Source organism: Pongo abelii, chromosome 17 (genome assembly GCF_028885655.2).
Source record: "Pongo abelii isolate AG06213 chromosome 17, NHGRI_mPonAbe1-v2.0_pri, whole genome shotgun sequence".
NCBI lineage: Eukaryota > Metazoa > Chordata > Mammalia > Primates > Hominidae > Pongo > Pongo abelii.
Window position 1 is genome coordinate 85,517,307 of NC_072002.2, and position 19,086 is coordinate 85,536,392.

A 19,086-nucleotide genomic window follows, 5' to 3' on the forward strand; every position below is an offset into this window, starting at 1 on the left:
GATTGTATTTCTGACTTGGCTCTCAGCTTGGCTGTTGCTGGTGTGTAGCAATGTTAGTGATTTTTGTACATTGATTTTGTATTCTGAAATTTTGCTGAAGTTGTTTATCAGCTGAAGGAGCTTTTGGGCTGAGACTATGGGGTTTTCTAGATATAGGATCATGTCATCTACAAACAGGGATAGTTTGACTTCCTGTGTTCTTATTTGGATGACCTTTATTTCTTTCTCTTGCCTGATTGTTCTGGCCAGGACTTCCAACACTATGTTGAAGAAGAGTGGTGAGAGACAGCATCCTTTTCTCGCACTGGTTTTTAAGGGGAATGCTTCCAGCTTTTGCCCATTCAGTGTAATGTTGGCTGTGGATTTGTAATAGATAGCTCTTATTATTTTGAGGTATGTTCCTTCAATACCTAGTTCATTGAGAGTTTTTAACATGAAGGTTTGTTGAATTTTATCAGAAGCCTTTTTTTTTTGCATCTATTGGGATAATCATGTGGTTTTTGTCTTTAGTTCTGTTCAGGTGATGAATCAGAGTTACTGATTTGCATATGTTGAACCAACCTCGCATCCTGGGGATTAGCCTTTTGATGTGCTGCTGGATTCAGTTTGCAAGTTTTTTTTTTTGTTGTTGAGGATTTTTGCATCAATGTTCATCAAGGATATTGGCCCAAAGTTTTTCTTTTTTTGTTGTGTCTCTGCCAGGTTTTGGTATCAGGATGATGCTGGCCTCATAGAATGAGTTGGGGAGGAATCCCTCCTCCTCAATTTTTTGGAATAGTTTATGTAGGAATGCTATTAGTTCTTCTTTGTACATCTGGTAGAATTTGGCTGTGAATTCATCTGGTCCTGGGCTGTTTTTGGTTGGTAGGCTATTTATTACTGATTTGATTTTGGAGCTTATTATTGATCTGTTCAGGGAATCAGTTTTTTCCTGGTTCAATGTTGGAAGGGTGTATGTGTCCAGGAATTTATCCATCTCTTTTAGGTTTTCTAGTTTGTATGCATAGAGGTGTCCATAGTAGATTCTTCTGGTTATTTTTATTTCTGCGGGGTCAGTGGTATCATCCCCTTTGTTATTTCTAATTGTGTTTGTTTGGATCATCTCTCTTTTCTTCTTTATTAGTCTAGCTAGTGGCCTATCTTATTAATTTTTTTCAAAACACAAACTCCTGGATTTGTTGATCTTTTGAATGGTTTTTCGTGTCTCAATTTTCTTCAGTTCAGCTCTGATTTTGGTTATTTCTTGTCTTCTGCTCACTTTGTAGTTGATTTGCTCTTGCTTTTCTAGTTGTTTCAGTTGTGATGTTAGGTTGTTAATTTGAGATCTTTCTAACTTTTTGATGTGGATGTTTTGCGCTATGAGTTTCCATCTTAACTCTGCCTTAGCTGTGTCCCAGAGATTCTCATATGTTATATCTTTGCTCTCATTAGTTTCCAAGAACTCTTGATTTCTCCTTAATTTCATTATTTATTCAAAAGTCATTCAGGAGGATGTTGTTTAATTTCCATGTAATTGATGGTTTTGAGCAATTTTTTTAGTCCTGACTTCTATTTTTATATTGCTGTGGTCTGAGAATGTGTTTGATATGATTTTGGTTCTTTTGCATTTGCTGAAGATTGTTTTATATTTGATTATGTGGTCAATATGCTGTGTGGTGATGAGAAGAATGTATATTCTGTTGTTTTTGGGTGGAAAGTTCTGTAGAGTTCTGTCAGATCAATTTGGTCCAATGTTGAGTTCAGGCTATAAATACCTTTGTTAACTTTCTGTCTTGATGTTCTAATACTGTCAATGGAGTTCTGAGGTTTCCCACTATTACTATGTGTGAGTCTATGTCTCTTTAAAGGTCTCTAAAAACTTGTTTTATGAACCTGGGTGTTCCTATGTTGGTTGCATATATATTCGTGATAGTTGGGATCTGCTTTTTTTGTGGTTTCCATTTGCTTGGTAGATTTTTTCTCCATCTCTTTATTTTGAGCCTATGGGTGTCATTATGTGTGAGATGGGTTTCTTGAAGACAGCATACCATTGGGTCTTGCTTTTATATTCAGCTTGCCACTCTGTGCCTTTTAAGGGGGGACATTTAGCCCATTTACATTGAAGGTTTGTATTGATATGAGTGTTTTTGATCCTGTCATTGTATTTTTAGCTGGTTATTATGTTGCTTTATAGTGTGACTGGTCTGTGTATTTAAGTGTGTTCTTGTATTTGTTGGTAACGGTCTTTCCTTTCTATATTTAGTTCTCCTTTAAAGATCTTTTGTAAGACAGATCTGGTGGTAACAAACTCCCTCAAAATTTGCTTATCTGAAAAGGATTTCTTCTTCACTTAGGAAGCTTAGTGTGGCTGGCTATTCTTGGTTAATTTTTTTTTCTTTAAGAATGTTGAATATAGGCCCCAGTTTCTTCTGGCTTGTAGGGTTTCAGCTGAGGGGTGGACTGTTAGCCTGATGGTGTTCCCTCCGTAGGTAATCTGTGCTTTCTCTCTAGCTGCCTCCACCATTTTTTTATTTCAACCTTGGAAAGTCTGATGATTATGTGTTTTAAGGATGATCATCTTGTGTAGAATCTTGCAGGGGTTCTCTGTATTTCCTGAATTTGACTGTTGGCCTCTCTAGCAAGACTGGGGAAGTTTTCATAGATGATATCCTGAAATATGTTTTCCAAGTTGTTTGCTTTCTCCCCTTCCTTTTCAGGGACACCAGTGGTTAGTAGATTTGCCTTCTTTATATAATTCCATATTTTTCAGAGGTTTTGTTCATTCCTTTTCATTCTAATTTCTTTATTTTCATTTGACTGTCTTATTTCAGAGATGCAGTCTTTAATTTCTGAGATTCCTTCCTCAGCTTGGTCTATTCCACTCTTGATATTTGCAATTGCATTGTGAAATTCTTGTATCATGTTTTCAGCTCTGTCAGATCCATTAGGATCTGGCTATGCCATTTTTCAGCTTCTGTATCATTTTATTGTCATACTTAGTTTCCTTGGATTGGGTTTTGCTATTCTCCTGAATCTTGATGATCTTTGTTCCTATCCATATTCTGAATTATATTTCTGTCTTTTCAGCCAACTGAGCCTGGTTAAGAACTCTTGTTGGGGCTGGGCACGGTGGCTTATGCCTGTAATCCTAGCACTTTGGGAGGCCAAGGTGGGTGGATCACAAAGTCAAAAGATTGAGACCATCCTGGCCAACATGGTGAAACCCCGTCTCTACTAAAAATACAAAAATTAGCTGTGTGTAGTGGTGCGTGCCTGTAGTCCCAGCTACTTGGGAGGCTGAGGCAGGTGAATGGCTTGAACCTGGGAGGCAGAGGTTGTAGTGAGCCAAGATCACGCCACTGCACTCCAGCCTGGTGACACAGCAAGACTCCATCTTAAAAAAAGAAAAGAAAAGAAAAAAAAGAACGCTGTTGGAGAACTACTGCATTATCTGAGTTCTTGCATTGGTTCTTTCTCATCTCTGCATGTGGGTGTTCCTTTAACTGCAGTGTATATTGAGTACAGTCAATAGACTTCTTTTCTGGATGTTTTCACAGGGATAAGGCTTTGTGCAGCATCTTTATTTGTAGCTGACTGCTTGTCTTGGGTTTCACAGCAGGGTATGTTAGTGAGGTATTTTGGGGGTTGAAGCTTTGGAGTGTGATTCAGTAGGTGGTGCTTAGGCATATTGGTCAGTTGGTAGGCTGTTGCTCAGTTGTGTGGCTTCCCTATATTTCCTTACTGTTGCAGCCACGCTCCCTCTCAATGCTCTGAAATTTTGGGCTTTTCTCTCACTTGAGTGCTGGCTGTAGATTGCAGCTTGGCACTCCTGAGCTACCCACCACAACTCTGGGGTGATCTCAGGGTTTATGTTCACTCCCCAACTTGGAGGCAGCAGAGGAAGGGACATTAGTAGTGGTTGTGTCCAAGGGTCTTTTACTTGTCTCCTGGGGACTCCACCCCAGAGAAATGCAGGTCATCAATCACTCAGTGCAATCAGTCCAGGATGGAGAGTCTGTGCTGTGGGCCCAAGCCAGGGGTTCCCTGCATGGGGACTAGTATTTTTAAGATGGCTGAAATAGGTTCAATGAACAAGGGCTTTTATATAAAAATAAAGTGATTTCACCAATAGTCAGTCTTCATTCAAAGAGAAAGGTTCATAGTCAACAACATGACTCTGGTTGTTAAAGGAAATAGTGAAAATTGTGGAGAAGATAAAATCTTAGACATAAGGTGTTTTTTATTTACAGTATTTTGAGTGAGGGAGTGGGCTATGAAACTGCATTAAAAAACACCAAAATACGTTGCTAATAGAAAAGCTGTTTGCATAAATTTACATGGAGGTAAAATCACTTCTTCATGTTGTTGATAAAACCGGTAAAGATGATTTTGTGATATGTGGTGGTTTGGGAATATATTACTATTTGGTCTAGCCTGAACCTGTCACCTACAACTGAATGATTACAGTTTTTACCATTGAGGTTGTAATATTAGGAATCATTAGAGACCAAACTCGGGCACACTGGGAGCTTAACTCTTTCCCATACTTGATGATATTCTTCACTACTCAGAAAATGAAATCAATGAGGTGTTATTGGGAATATTTATAAATCACATCCTAATGCTGCCACAGATAATGAAAGAATACTTTGCAAAGTCAAGTCAATCCAAGAGAGGATGAGGAATTTATTTTCCACGATTTCCTAAATTTACATAACTCAAACTTCCAGCTTTTGAATCTGAGAGGCCTTCCATTTAGCATCTCTCCAATCCTGTAAGTGATTTTTCATAGCAATTTCTGTACAACTTCTGCATCCATGATCATGATTAAGCTGAATGTATAGAACTAGCAGAGAGTCACCAGTCACTGACTCCCAAGAGGACCATGAATTTGTATCAGAAGGTTCTATTTACCAAAAGTAGAGTAACTAGCTGTCCTGTGAATCGGGCAGTCTACTGGACTGGATTTCATGCTTTTCAATGGCAGGAAAGAGAGATTATTTCACAATTAATGTTAGTCTTAAACATTGTTATAACTTTTCTTAAGATTGTACTAAACATGGCAGTCCCCATATGCACCAAAAACCCATTAACAGTGTGCAGATGTCTGAAGTGTGAGAAACACTGTTCACAGCTGTTATTTCCAAATGGTGAGTATGAGAGCAGGAAAACTATGGTTTATGTTACACTTTAAGCATTTCTGTTTTGTATTTGATTTGTAATGTGCACAGTATTGACTACAGTGATAAGTCTATATGCTTATGTGAATATGCATAGAATGCAAGTACATGCTTAAAAGATTTTTTATGGTAGGGACCCATAATCAAAAAGTTTGAACACTTATAGGGTTTGGAGGTGTGTCCCCACCCAAATTTCATATTGAAATGATATCCCCAAGGCTGGAGGTGGGGCCTGGTGGGAAATGATTGGATGTTTGGGGTGGATTTCACATAAATGGTTTAGCACCATCCCCTTTGTGCTGTCCTCGTGACAGGTGAATTCTCATGAGATCTGCTTGTTTAAAAGTGTGTGGCACCTCACACTCTCTGTTGCTCTTGCTCCTGCTCCCGCCATATGAGAAGTCTGCTCCCCTTTCACCTTCTGCCATGACTATAAGCATCCTGAAGCCTCCCCAGAATCTGAGCAGACGTCGACACCATGTTCAGTCGTGTCCTCTACAGCCTGCAGAACTGTGAGCCAATTAAACCTCTTTTCTTTATAAATGACCACTCTCAGGTATTTCTTTATGGCAATGCAACAATGGCCTAATACAAGACTGCTGATAAACTAATCTGAAATAATTTGTGTACAATCCTATGTCAGCACAGTTTGCTTCTTTTAAATCATTGAAAAGTGGTGCACAAACCTCATCAGTTTTTCAGCCCATCTAACTTTGAGTTTTACCTGGATAGAGACACCTTTAGATAAAACTCATGCGCTGTTGGTCATAGGCATCCACAGGTGACCAGTGCAGCTGTTCCACACCCCAGCAGTGGCCTCACGGGCCTTTCAGGGGCTTCTCTGTAAGCCATGCTGGAGAAACACTCTCCTCATTCTCAGGAGGATCCTGGGTGTTTGCTGAGTGTAGTGATCTACCTAGGAGCAATCGAGGATGTCTGACCCAGAGTCATTGTACTGCCTTTCAAGACTCCTGATCAGGTTGGCACCTCTGCTGAGAAGGCTCCACTCCCAAGGGAGTAGGGACAGGGAGGGGCGGGCAGTCTTGCCTAGAATCTAGGATCCAGTTCTCGTTCTCCAGTCACCATGAGCCCCTGCCTGGGGAGCCAAGTGCTCATCTTCTCAGTGTGAACATCCTTGCACCCTGTTTGCTGTGTCTGACAAATTAGAACCTAGACAGAGGGACTTTATTGTTAACTGCACATATGCAATTCACATTGTAGATGAAACTGCTGGAAATGTTTATTTTTTAATATAGTTTTGTGTTTAAATAGAGACAGGGTCTCAGCATGTTGCCCAGGGTTTTTTCCAGCTCCTAGCCTCAAGTCATCCTCCCATCTCAGCCTCCCAAAATACAGTTTTTCAAATTTATTTTTGAAAGAGTAATATAACGATATGGCCAAAAATGAACAAGAAGTGCCAGAGTATATTCTATACAGTGCAACTCAGTCTCCTCCCAGCTGTACTTCCCAGAGGTCATTCCACACTTTTCCGGAGTGAAGCTGTTGATAAATAAACACATATATGTTCTTTATAAACCCAAGATGAGAGTGTATGATCATCTTCATTCTGCACATCTTTCCAATAAACAATGTCTCAGCAATCTTTCTGAATTAGTATATATATAATCCTACTCTCACTGTAAATATTGGTACACTGTAAATGTTGGTGTACTATTATGCCTTTCTTTTTCTTTTTTTTTTTTTTTTTTTTGAGAGAGAGGGTCTCGCTGTGTCGCCCAGGCTAGAGTGCAGTGGCGCAATCTCAGCTCACTGCAATCTCTGCCTCCCAGGTTCAGGCAATTCTCCTGCCTGAGCCTCCCAAGTAGCTGGGATTACAGGCTCATACCATCATGCCTGGCTAATTTTTGTATTTTTAGTAGAGACAGTGTTTTGCCATGTTGGCCAGGCTGGTCTCGAACTCCTGATCTCAAGTGATCCACCTGCCTTGGCCTCCCAAAGTGCTGGGATTATAGACGTGAGCCACCATGTCCAGCTCATGATTTCTTTATTCAGCCTCCACTCATGGACATTTAGGTTGTTCCCAGATTTTTTTTTTTTGCTATTAAAAATGAGAATACTATGAATATCCTTGTACCAATGGGAATAGATGTGTAGGGAAAATGCCTAGATATGGCTGGGCGTGTGTGTAAGGTGCATTATGATAGATATTGCTGAACTGTTCTGTGTGAAAGTTGTAGAATTTTCTTGCCAACAGCATATTAGAGGGGTCATTTGCTTTAATACACAGAGTTTATAAAATATTTTTAGTTCTACCTATTTGATAGTTGTTAGATTAATTAGGTATAATAGTTGCATTTTATTATTAGTGAGGTTGACTATATTGACATGTGCTTAGACACAATCTCCTTCCTGTCTTGAAAATTGTTCACGTGTGTCGTGCTTAGACACAATCTCCTTCCTCTCTTGAAAATTGCTCATGTGTGTCGTATTAGGTTGTTAGCATTAACTTTCTTACTGGTTTGTATAAATACTTTTTACATAGTAAGGACTGTAGCCTTTCCATATGTGTTGCAGATACTTTTCCCAGTTTGTTACTTGTATTTTGACATTTAGGTAATGCTGTTTTGCAGAGTAAAGGCTTGTCATTTAATGTAGTCAAATTGCACAATTTTATCTTTATAATTACTAGGTTTTGTTTCTCACCTGAAAGGCTTCCTGGTGTATTGCTTAAATATTCATTGACAAAGATTTAGTTAATCTTTCTGTCTAAAGATGTGAATTTCAAGGATTTATTAAAATGTGAAAGATGTGAATTTCAAGGATTTATTAAAATGACTGCTTTTGTTTTACTCCGGATAAAACCGAGTCAGTTTGAACCCTACAGAGGAGCCCAGAATGATTTCTCTTTGTCTCAGAGGGCTGCCTTCCTCTCTCTGTCTCAGAGGTTTGCCTCCACCTCCCCCGAACCTTGGCCCAGAAGTTTGCCTTCTCTCTCTTCCTTTCCCCTTCGTAGTGGCCTCTAAACCCAAGAATCTGTCCTGGAACCCAAATGGAAATTCTGTGCAGAAGCTCGTCTAAGTCTTAGCAGCAACGTTGTACTCGTTTTCTTCTTTAAAATTAATGAATACACAGCCAGAGGTTTATTATGCCACATACACTGTGTTCACCACTCTTCATGATTAAAAATCTCACTTCTGGGGTCAGGACAACTTTCTAAATTCATCACCGGGAACTGCATTGCAACATTGCTGATTCTGGCCCTATGATTAATTCTACAGCTTTTGAAGAAACTCAAACTGGACAGACAGTTACTGAATTTTTGTAATGTCCGAGGCTTCCAGGAGGAGTGACACATATCTCTGCTGGATGAGCTCACAGTTCCAATGAGAAGATACAAGCTGAAAGATTGCAGCAGAACTGGTAAGTGAAAGCACGGAGAGGCTGTGGGACATGGAGGAGGGGCAGTAAGATTGAGAAAGAGGTAACAGATGGGGTGACTTTGGACCTGAAACCTGGGCAGGCATAGGAAGTTTCACTCTCTATTCCATTCTTGGCAGGGGATGTTTCTTTGTACCAGGTAGCTTTGCGCTTGTTTTGTTCCATAAAAGTAAATCTCTGTTCACTAAGGAATTATGATAGTGAATGGTGACTCTCCAGAATTATAGGGCTAATTCCAAAAGAATCTTAGTTTTATTCCCCCACATTGTAACATTAACACTCGGGAATTTTGTTTATCGCAATGTTTAATAATTTGGCCAGCAGAGGGCACTGCATACTGACAATCTCTCCACATCAGTCGCTCAAATCCTCAAGGATTCCAGAAGTGTTACGGCTTAACTCAGGGGTGTTTGCAAGTGCTTTGCTCTTCTGTTTCAGACATAAACATATGTCAGAAATTAAAAGACGGTTGTGAAGCAGGAAATTAGATTAACAGTAGCATATAATTTCCCTCTATTTGTTAATAAAGAGAAAAATATTGGTATGTACACTCATGTCTACAGAGTTTTAAATGTAGCTGTATTAATTAATGTATTAATAATATGATAACACTACTTCTTGCATAAATCAACATAACTTCTAAATTCCCTTTGAAAATATTTTTGGTTTTATATTGTGGTTTAATTCTCAATCATAAACTAAAAATTAAAAAAACCTGATGCCTAATGTTATACTTTCTTTCAAACCTTAAGATAGATATTATTGTTTGAATAGTATCAAAATATTGTGGTTCTGCACAAATGCTTTTTATAACTTCTTACGATGATATTTTAATTTATATTTCCACCTATGGATATGAGGATTCGAAAACATTTTTGACGCACAATTTTCTTCTCTTCATCTCCCCATTATAAAAATTTAAAGGTGTGTTTTAAAACCCGTTTTCTCTTGGTTAAACTTGACAATGTGGAGACCCCTATGTTAGCATGGCTGGTCCTGTGAGTTCATGCACAGCCTTTGTGTTTTTCATTTAAGGAACAAACTAAACTGGTACCATCCAATGCTACTGACTTGATTTGCCATAGCCCATCTCTATGATGTAAATATGGATTCCCTGGCATTTGCAGAGTTAAGACAGTCTCCTGGGATCAAAGCCTGCATCACATAAATATAGGAGAAAAGCTACTAAACATTTCTTACAGTACGAAAATACTCAAGAAAGTTTTTATATTAAAAATCCCTTATCCCAAAAACTGTAGTCTGTGTTCTGATGATGTATTACTAATTTATCAGATATATTTAATGACAGTTTGTAACATGTTCCTACTAAGTGAAGGAACGGTGCTCTGACAAGCATTGGGCAGAATTGAAGAGGTATGACATTCTCTGATCACTTAATCTATGTTCAATTTGACTAGCAATTTTATTTAGGTTTATTGCTTGCTATATAATACACTTAGTTGTATAAGTAAGATACAGTTTAATAGTATTTAAATATTACTTTGGAAGCTTTTAAAGGAAATAATTCTAATTCTGAATAATACCAAATAGCTCTGCAGCATGTTGGGATTTAAATATACATTAAGTCACTACTGTAGATTAAGTCATGATTTGTCTTTTAAAATTGGAAAGCGAATTAACTTTTGCCCATTGGTTCTCTTTGCAGTAAGTGACCGCCTGGGTACCTGTGGGCATCTGCATTCCACATTGTGTCTGCAGTGCCCTCTTGTGGCCATGCATTTTATGCAGATAGAGTCTTCCTCTACTACTATCTTTTGGGGCTTCTTCCATTTCGCTTTGCATTCGTGAGGCTACTGGAATAGGACTTACTTGAGCCCGGTTCATTATCTACAAGTAGGATATTGGTACCAGACAGCACTAGGGAGACTAATACAATCTTGGAGGGGGTACATTATAGCTTGATGTTCTAAAGATTAGCTTTAAGTCATTATATTTTTAGTCATTTATTTAAAGTGATTATTGCTCATAAAATATTGTTATTATCAAAGAGCCTTTCTCCATTTGTCCCAGATCAACAATGACTGGTAAGAGGTTCAGTACAGAATAGTCATCATATATCGTCCTAACCACCTGTGGCTTGATCTGTTTTACACTGGGGCATGACTGGCATTCACTCCAGTCTTCCATGGCCTAAATAAGATTAGTACTCTGAACACAGTATGAACTTCATGATTCCACCTCAGTTCCACCCAAGGCAAGGGGAATACCTCCGCCATTTCACAGACGTTTATATGGTGTCTTTTAGGGAAGAGGCAAAACACAGATTGTTATGGTTAAGACCTGAGTTCTGTAGTCAAACCTAGGCCAGCCCATAGCAAACTTTGTGAATCCAGGCAAAGAATTCAACTTTACTGAATTTCATCTGAAATTGCATCAGTATGCAATTTCATCTGCATACTGGGGAGAGTAACAGGTTGCTGTGAAGATTAAGTGCCAACAGGCCTGTGAAACATTGAACCGTCATTATTAGTTATTGGTGCTAAAATGCAATTGGTGCTAAAATGGGCCTTTCCTATACATTTTTTTTATTTTAAATTAATAGACTTTAGTTTTTAGAACCATTTTAGTTTACAGAAACATTGAACAAATAGTACAGAGATTTGTCATCCATTCTTCCTTGTACGGTTTCTTCTATTAACATCTTCCACTAATATGAGACATTTGTTATAATTCACGAACAAATATTAATACGTGGTTATTAACTAAAGTCCATCGTTTACTCTGGGTGTTGTATACTCTATGGGTTTTGTGACTAATGACATATATCCACTACTGTAATATTATACAGAATATTTTCATTGCCCTAAAAATCCTCTGTGTTCTGCCTGTTCATCCCTGCCTCTCTGCTGCTCCTGGCAGCCCCTGGTCCTTTTAATCTCTGGATAGTTTTGCCTTTTCCTGAATATTGTACAGTTGGAATCATGCAGGATAAAGGCCTTTCTGGCTGCCTCCCTTCATTTAGAAATTTGCATTTAAGTTTCCTCCATGTCTTTTCATGGCTTGATAGCTAATTTCTGTTATTTTTGAATAATATTTCATTGTCTGGCTGTACCACAGTCTGTCCACTCACCTTTTTTCCTATAGTATTTTAAGTGCTTCCTTTCCTGTGTCGCCCACTACTGTGAGCCGATGGAGGAAGAATGCTGCAGTATATCCAGTACTGTAGCCTTAGAATCTGGGACAATACTTGCTAAATAATAGCTCTTCAATAAGTATTTGTCTAAGTAAGAGAAGTTAAAAGAAAGAACTTTTGAATTGACCACAGTAGCATTTATTTTGGTAGTGGTGCTAAGGGACAGGGCTTCCAAAGGGCTGTCGAAAGTGATTCCAGTTATTAGTCTGATTTCTTCTTGGAACCTGAAGGGCTTGGTGGTCCTGGGAGTGCACTCCCTGCTGCGGAGTGTACGGTGCAGCAACACACTTCCCATGGAGCTGCACTGGGCCACGGACACGCGTCAGTGGGCATGCCAGCTGGACGTGTATTTCCAGCCGTTCTAGCAACTTCTGCTGTCAGGAGGGACCCCTGTGTTCCCCGGAAGATGGCTCAGTGGTGACTGTCACATCTCTGTCTAGACAAGAGTTAGTGTGGTCGGGGGATGTGGAGAAGAACTGGCATAGGATGTGATCAGTCGTAGTTCCCTGGGGATCCTTATAAATCCATCTGTAAACCATTGAGTGTTTATGGATAAAATCATGGCAGTAAAGTATTTATTATTTAACGACTGCTGCAGGGGAAGTTTTAGAATTTTCATTGGCAAGGTAAGGGAGTATAATTTGTGTTGTAGGTGGTGGTGAAGGCTACTCCTAAAATCAACATTATAAGCTTAAAAAAAAAGAGAAAGGAATAATAGTGTTTGGTATAAAAGTGGCCTGAAAGAAAACCATCTGAAAGGTTTTTGTTAACAGAGGAAAAATGTTTCTTCCATGGACTCATGTGTTCAGAGAAATTGTTTGTTCAATTCAAGGAGAGAAAAAGATTCAATATACAATTATTCTTACTTAATTTTTTTTTTTTTGAGACATGGTCTCACTTTGTTGCCCAGGCTGGAGTGCAGTGTCATGATCATAGCTCACTGCGGCCTTGAACTCCAGGGCTCAACTGATCCTCCTCCCTCAGCCTCCTGAGTAGCTGGGACCAAGGCATGTGCTACCATGCATGGCTAATTTTTTTATTTTTATTTTTTTGTTTTTAGAGATGGGGTTTTGCTTTGTTGCCCAAGCTGCTCTTGAATTCATGGGCTCAAGAGATCCTCCCACTTTGGCCTCCCAAAGTGCTGGGATTACAGGCGTGAGCCACCTCATCAGGCCAATTTGTTGTAAATTGAAAAACAGAGGATCAAAGATCCATTCTGTGGCAGGGCATCGTAAGGAGAGGCCTGCCCTTGAAACACCTGTCCCAGCAGCTCAGAGTTCATGTGGGAAGGGCTCAAGGCAATTTTCCATCAATCAGTTATGAACTGAGTTGTTTTAAGCACCTCCTCCTATTCGCCCTGTTGGTGAAAGAGGGTTTCCCACCCTAGGGTTATAGAGATGGCCAAACCCATGGCACCTGACACTGGACAGGTGTCCAGCAGGGGATGGGGGAGGCAGGCTTTGTAGTAACAAGAGGAGGAGGATGTGATTGGCTTGTTTGGATAACTCCATGGGCTTGCAGGAAACTGAAGCCCACTACTCAGGGATATGTGTGGTATCATGATAAGGAGTGTCCTTTAGCTGGGGGATCTTTCCCACAGGAGCCCAGTTAGGAGGGGAACTTGAGGTAAGGCCATTGAAGGCCCTCCTGGTTTCCCAGATATCAAGACAGCATACAAAACTGCATTTTAATTTTAGGCCTTACACCCATGCGTGTAGGTTAGGGATGTCAAAGGGAGAGTAGCATGTGGAGGCTAATTAATTAAAAATAATTAAATGAGCCAGGTGCGGTGGCTCACGCCTGTAATCCCAGCACTTTGGGAGGCTGAGGCGGGCGGATCACGAGGTCAGGAGATCGAGACCATTCTGACTAACACGGTGAAACCCTGTCTCTACTAAAAATACAAAAAATTAGCTGGGCATGGTGGTGTGTGCCTGTAGTCCCAGCTACTTGGGAGGCTGAGGTAGGAGAATGGTGTGAACCCGGGAGGCGGAGCTTGCAGTGAGCCGAGATCGCACCACTGCACTCCAGCCTGGGCAACAGAGCCAGACTCTCAAAAAAAAAATAATAATAATAATTAAATGGCTAGCCAAAGTAAGCAGCTTACCTTTTTGCCTCCTTATAAGACACAGCCCACATTTAAGGAACAGTTCCACTCTGCTCTCTGAGTCACTTTCTTTGAGCTTCATCACGGAGTATTCATAAGAGGCACACAGCTCACCCACCGGGGCAAATGAAGGGAAAAGTTCCAAAGAGGTGCTTCCTGCCCCATAGCAGGTAATTCCTGAGCAGTGAAGGTTTCACGTCCCAGACATGAAATTTTAAGTTTGGTTTTTTTTTTTTTTTTTTTTTTTTTTGAAATTATCAAATTTTTTAATACGGAAATAGATGGGTTTTTATGGCATTCTTTATAGTTTGGTTTTATACAAGGGTCCCAGGTACCTTCATACACCCACATATTTTTTAGCAAGCTTGTGCATGTGGGCCACAAAGCACAGAATGATTTCTTTCTGCAGACTAGATACGTAGTTTTCATTTATTTTTAATAATTTATTTTATCCTCTGGTGGGATTTTGAATATACCAGTGGATATTCTCCAAAGGCACATACACACAGTGGACATATTTGCATGATAATTGCTCAGGTAGACATGTGTGATGCTTGTACTCATTGAATATGGTGTGACTAATTTATTCTATCATGTCAAAGATCACTGTTGATATGAAGTTCTATTTACTGTCTCTGAGTGTGTTTTATACTCATGGGGTATCTGATTTTTATTTTTATTCCTGGGCATTGCTCTATTTTCTTCCAAGGGCCCACCAAATGAGATAGAGGTGAGATGTCTAGGTCTGAATTCTCAGATTTTGCTACAGAAAATTATGTATTTTCTAGATTTTCTTTCCAGAGACCCTTAAGACCAAAACTCTGGTTTCTAATTGCACTACTTGTTCTTAATGTTTGGGCACTCATTTACTACCATAAGGGTTTACTTGTTCACTGAGAATAAATAGCCAAGCCCCTGATTTGTCTCCTTCTTGCAAAGGTGGGTTAGTGAGTGGAGAGGTCCAGTACAGAACTCTAGGAGTGAAGGAGCTGGCTCACTCTTAAAATTGCAAGTGCTTTTTCCTATTTCCACTCAGTGGCTATGAGATCTGCAGCTCTCAGCCCCTGCCTGCCTGGCACCATTGTGACTCCGCCTAGCATTCCCATCCAGTGTGGGCAAGGCAAGATTTAGGCCAGTTGTTAAAATCCTGATGAGAGCTAATGCATGCCGAACAGGGATTTACATTCTAGCTTGAGAGTCATTAAAAATGAATGCTATGCTGAGCTATTTTATCTTGGCTTTTGGATTTGGAAAAGCCTCTAATAAAAGCCTTTAAGAAAGACTATGAATAACTTGAAAGTCCCTTCATATTCATAATAGATATTTTGCAGCAAAGAATTTCCAATGTCCAGTTATAATCAGTGACCAATAGTCAGCCACCAGCGTGGGAATTATTACTCTCTGTGACTTCTCAGGCATCTGCTTAACCTGGGTAGGCAGAAAATGAGAATGTTTTATGTCAGTAAATTAAATCTGTTGCAGACAGATCAGCCATTTATGGTAGATGACGAGCCTTAGTCATTGCTTACTGTCAATAATAATATTGTAAGTATGTAGTGGGGATGGTGGGGGCTGTGATGTGTGTCAGTATCTCTATAATAGACTTCTCTCCAAGATGCAACTATCCAGAGATATGTTTGGCAGATAATAGGTTCAGTTTTATGAGCTTTATTGTTATCTTGGTGATGTGCTGATACCTAAAATCTCAGCATAGGCATAGCTGTAGCAACTGGAATTGCCTGGGGTTATAGATTGCTGAATGTAATTATTCAAGCACAGTTGTGTTGACAGGTGACTTCAGAAATATAGAGATTCTAATCATGGCTCTGCAAAGTTTGGTGGAGATTGCTCCTTGAATAAATAAAATATAAAATTTATACTAATATCATGTAAATGAGCTTCTAAGAAAGAGCCCTATTAATGAGAAGAAAGCACGTTGCATTAGAGGTCAGATGTACTACTTTTAAAATATCTGAGACAGAAGAAGAAGAATTTAGCAAGCATTCATGGAGATTATTTTTCGGATGTCACTTTAGGTTACTGGCGAGCGCTGAAATAATTGAAATCCATTTCTGACTTCACAGATTTAGTAAAATTACTTAAACAACACACATGTAGACAAAAAAAGCCTCTGATTGAATATAAGCCCTATGTAAACAAAGAATGTTAGTTTAGGAGACTAGAAATTCATGTAAAAATATTCTTTTTAATCTTTGGGCTCATTAAAGGGAGCTAAATTGTGGCAAATTAACTGAATCTGGTATTTGGGGTATCCAGGCCATCTAAATCTCTCTCTCTACTCAACTGGGGCTTCCGCCTGCTGAGGAGGGGGAGTAGGGACTCAAAATATATCCAATATATTAAAATATTCATTATAATTTATATAACTTGAAATTTAGTGCTCTTCCAACAGAGTTGCTAGATTTCGCAAGTAAAATTACAGGATGCCCATTAAAATTGAATTTCAGATCAACAAAGAATATTTCTTTTCACTTTTAATAGAGTTTATCTTTTAGAGCAGTTTTGGGTTCCCTGCAAAACTGAGCAGAAAATGCAGAAGAGTTCCTATATGACTCCTGACCACCCTCCTCCCTCATATCTGCATCCCCCACCAGCAGAGTGGTACATGTGTTATAATTCATGAAACTATATTGACACATCATTATCACCCAAAGTCCACAGGCTACATTACGATTCACTCTTGGTGTTGTACTTTTGGTGTTGTATGGGTTTTGAGAAATGTATAATGATATGTGTCCACCATTATAGTATCATACAGAGTATTTTCACAGTCATAATGATCCATGAATCTCTGCTTATTCATCCCCCTCTCCCTTAAACTCCTGGCAACCACTGATCTTCTTACTGCCTCCATAGTTTTTCCTTTCCCAGAATGTTGTAAAGTTGGAATTTTACAGTATGCAGTCTTTTTAGATTGGTTACTTTCACTTAGTAATGTGCATTTAAGTTTCTTTCATATCTTTCTATGTCTTCATAGCCCATTTCTTTTTAGCCCTGAATCCTATTAATATTCCATTGTCTAGATGTACCACAGTTGACTTACTCATTCACCTGGTGAAAGACATCTTGCTTGCTTCCAAGTTTTGGAATGAAGAATAGAGCTGCTATAAACATCTGTGTGCAGATTTTGGTGTGGACGTAAGCTTTAAATTCATTTGGGCAAATGCCTAGGCGTTTGAAAGCTGGATTGTATGGTAAGAGTGTGTTCGGCTTTGTAGGAATAATTTTTTTCAGTTTAAGTATGTCCCTAGTATTGCATGACAACCCTCCCTGCCAAAGATGGAGTGGCTTCCTGCAGTGCAGTGCGTGCAGAGGTCACAACATTTCTAGTCACGGTTGTGACCAATAGGGTAAACTTTTACATTTCTATCTGCCCCTCCAGTTGGGGTAACTCACCCCTACCCACTGGCTGGATACCTTGGCAGCCAATGGGGCTAGAAGGAGCCAGAGACCCCAATCGAGGACGGCTGGGCCAAGACATATTCTTGATCCTCGTTGTGCCAGTCACCCTTAAAATCCCTGCTGGACTTGGTGCTGTGGGCTTAGAGGTGCCCTAAATTCCAGAACTGCCTCTGGGCTTCTTGCCTTCTCTCTCATTCTCCTTCTGTACCATGTTGATTTCTGGTGCCCAGGCCTTGTTCCTGCTGCTCCTGACTTTGTTCCCCTGGACTGCTGGGTTCGGATGATACCAAATATTCCTCAAGGTGGGCTGAAGCCTTCAGGATTGAGGCCCACGGTCTGGAAGGCATGAGCCCTTCTCCGTGGAGCTGTTTGAGGTTAGAAGGAAAAGCAGCCTCTCCTGTGTCAGGGCGATGGCAGTGCCGGGTGTTGCACAGGCTGGGTTCGGCATGACCACTTCCGCTTCCCTGCCAAGATCGCTGTCGCTCAGCCACTTCTTGAGGCTAGGCTCCAAAGCGGTGGCGTCAAAACTGGCTGCTCAGTGGAGGCCCCTAGGGAGCTGTGAACGCCCCCGTGGGCAGGCCTCACCAGGCTCAGTAAGTCAGGAGGCTCAAGGTCGCAGCAGGCAGGGGTATTCTGAGTCTCTGAGGGCGGAACCCCTGGTCTCCGGGGAGCTGCCTCTGGGCCCCAGCTGGGGGCACCATGGAAGGCATTTCCGCCCCGGGCACTTTGCCCAGCCGGCTGTCCCCCAAGCCGCAGCCTTCTCACTTCGGGGAGTCGAGGCCCTAGGCTGACCTCAGGTGCTAGGGTGCGTTCCTGGCCGCCGTGGGACCCATTATCTGACGCGGAGCAGCCGTGGGCGCCGTGCGTGCCGGTTCCCTGCGTGCCCGGCCCCAGAATGGACCAGGCTGGAGTGCGACGGTGATTTGAGGCAGTCACTGATTATTTCTATGCCTCCGTGGACTCTTCTTTTGGAAAATCTAAGTTCCCTAAAACTCTAACAGTTAATCTGATAAAATGGGACATAAAATACATATTTTTCCTTCCATGTGATGTGAAGAAGTTGAGCTTCAAAAAAACGGTCACAAAAACAAAGAGAGTGCCTGGCGGCCTGGACTCCGGATCCTGTGAAATAAACCCGGCCGGAGCTGCTCTTGTCTGAGGACAGGAGTCCTTGAATCACCTTATTCCTGCGAATAAAGGTGTCCCTCCCGCTGGTCAAGCTCTTGAACTGGGTGAATAAACCCAATTTTTGTAAAATCATAATGTTAATTAACTAATGGTGGAAACAAAAATTTAATCATAAGGTTTGTGAATAGGCATGGATTCCAAGCAAAGAGACTGAGATGCTTTAAAATAGATGTTTTTCACCAACCTGTCTACAAAAGAGGCTGTTTTGCCGGAGATCCTGGCACTCATTGTTGCCTGAGATTTTTCTGGGACTGTGGATAGAGCGGTCACATGCAAGCTGTGACTCTCATTGTTGTGTGCTTCCAGGGAAGACAAGCTACCTTTTGAATTAAAAGGTAAATAAGCCATTAGGTTAATGTTTATTCTTGCAATTTATGAGCAGTTTTTTTTTTCAATTCGCATATTTGTGCTCCAGTTACCTTAATTTTGTGCTTCAATTTCAGATGCAATTCTTCTATTCTTAATATATTCAGGTCTCATTTCAACCAAAATATAAGGCTTTTTAAAGCTAGAGAAATATGTGAGTGATTATGTTTGCTGATAATTAAACACCTCAGGATCACGTATAATCAAGTAAACTTTATTCATTGAGACATAAATAGATAAAATACAGAAAAACCAAGAAAATGGTTTCATGGATCTGGTTTCAATTCTGT

General features: G+C 40.3%; 1 long non-coding RNA gene across 2 annotated transcripts in view; it reads left to right on the plus strand.

Moving 5' to 3' along the window:
• The first annotated feature begins 8,372 nt into the window (after positions 1–8,372).
• LOC134760308 (uncharacterized) overlaps positions 8,373–19,086 on the plus strand; it is a 239,474-nt gene continuing 228,760 nt past the window's right edge. The window contains exon 1 of one of the 2 annotated variants that reach the window (XR_010137625.1): positions 8,373–8,540. This is a non-coding gene — a long non-coding RNA (uncharacterized LOC134760308). Of the gene's footprint in view, positions 8,541–16,290; positions 18,766–19,086 lie in introns of those variants that run through there. The other variant, XR_010137626.1, reaches the window with a different exon arrangement.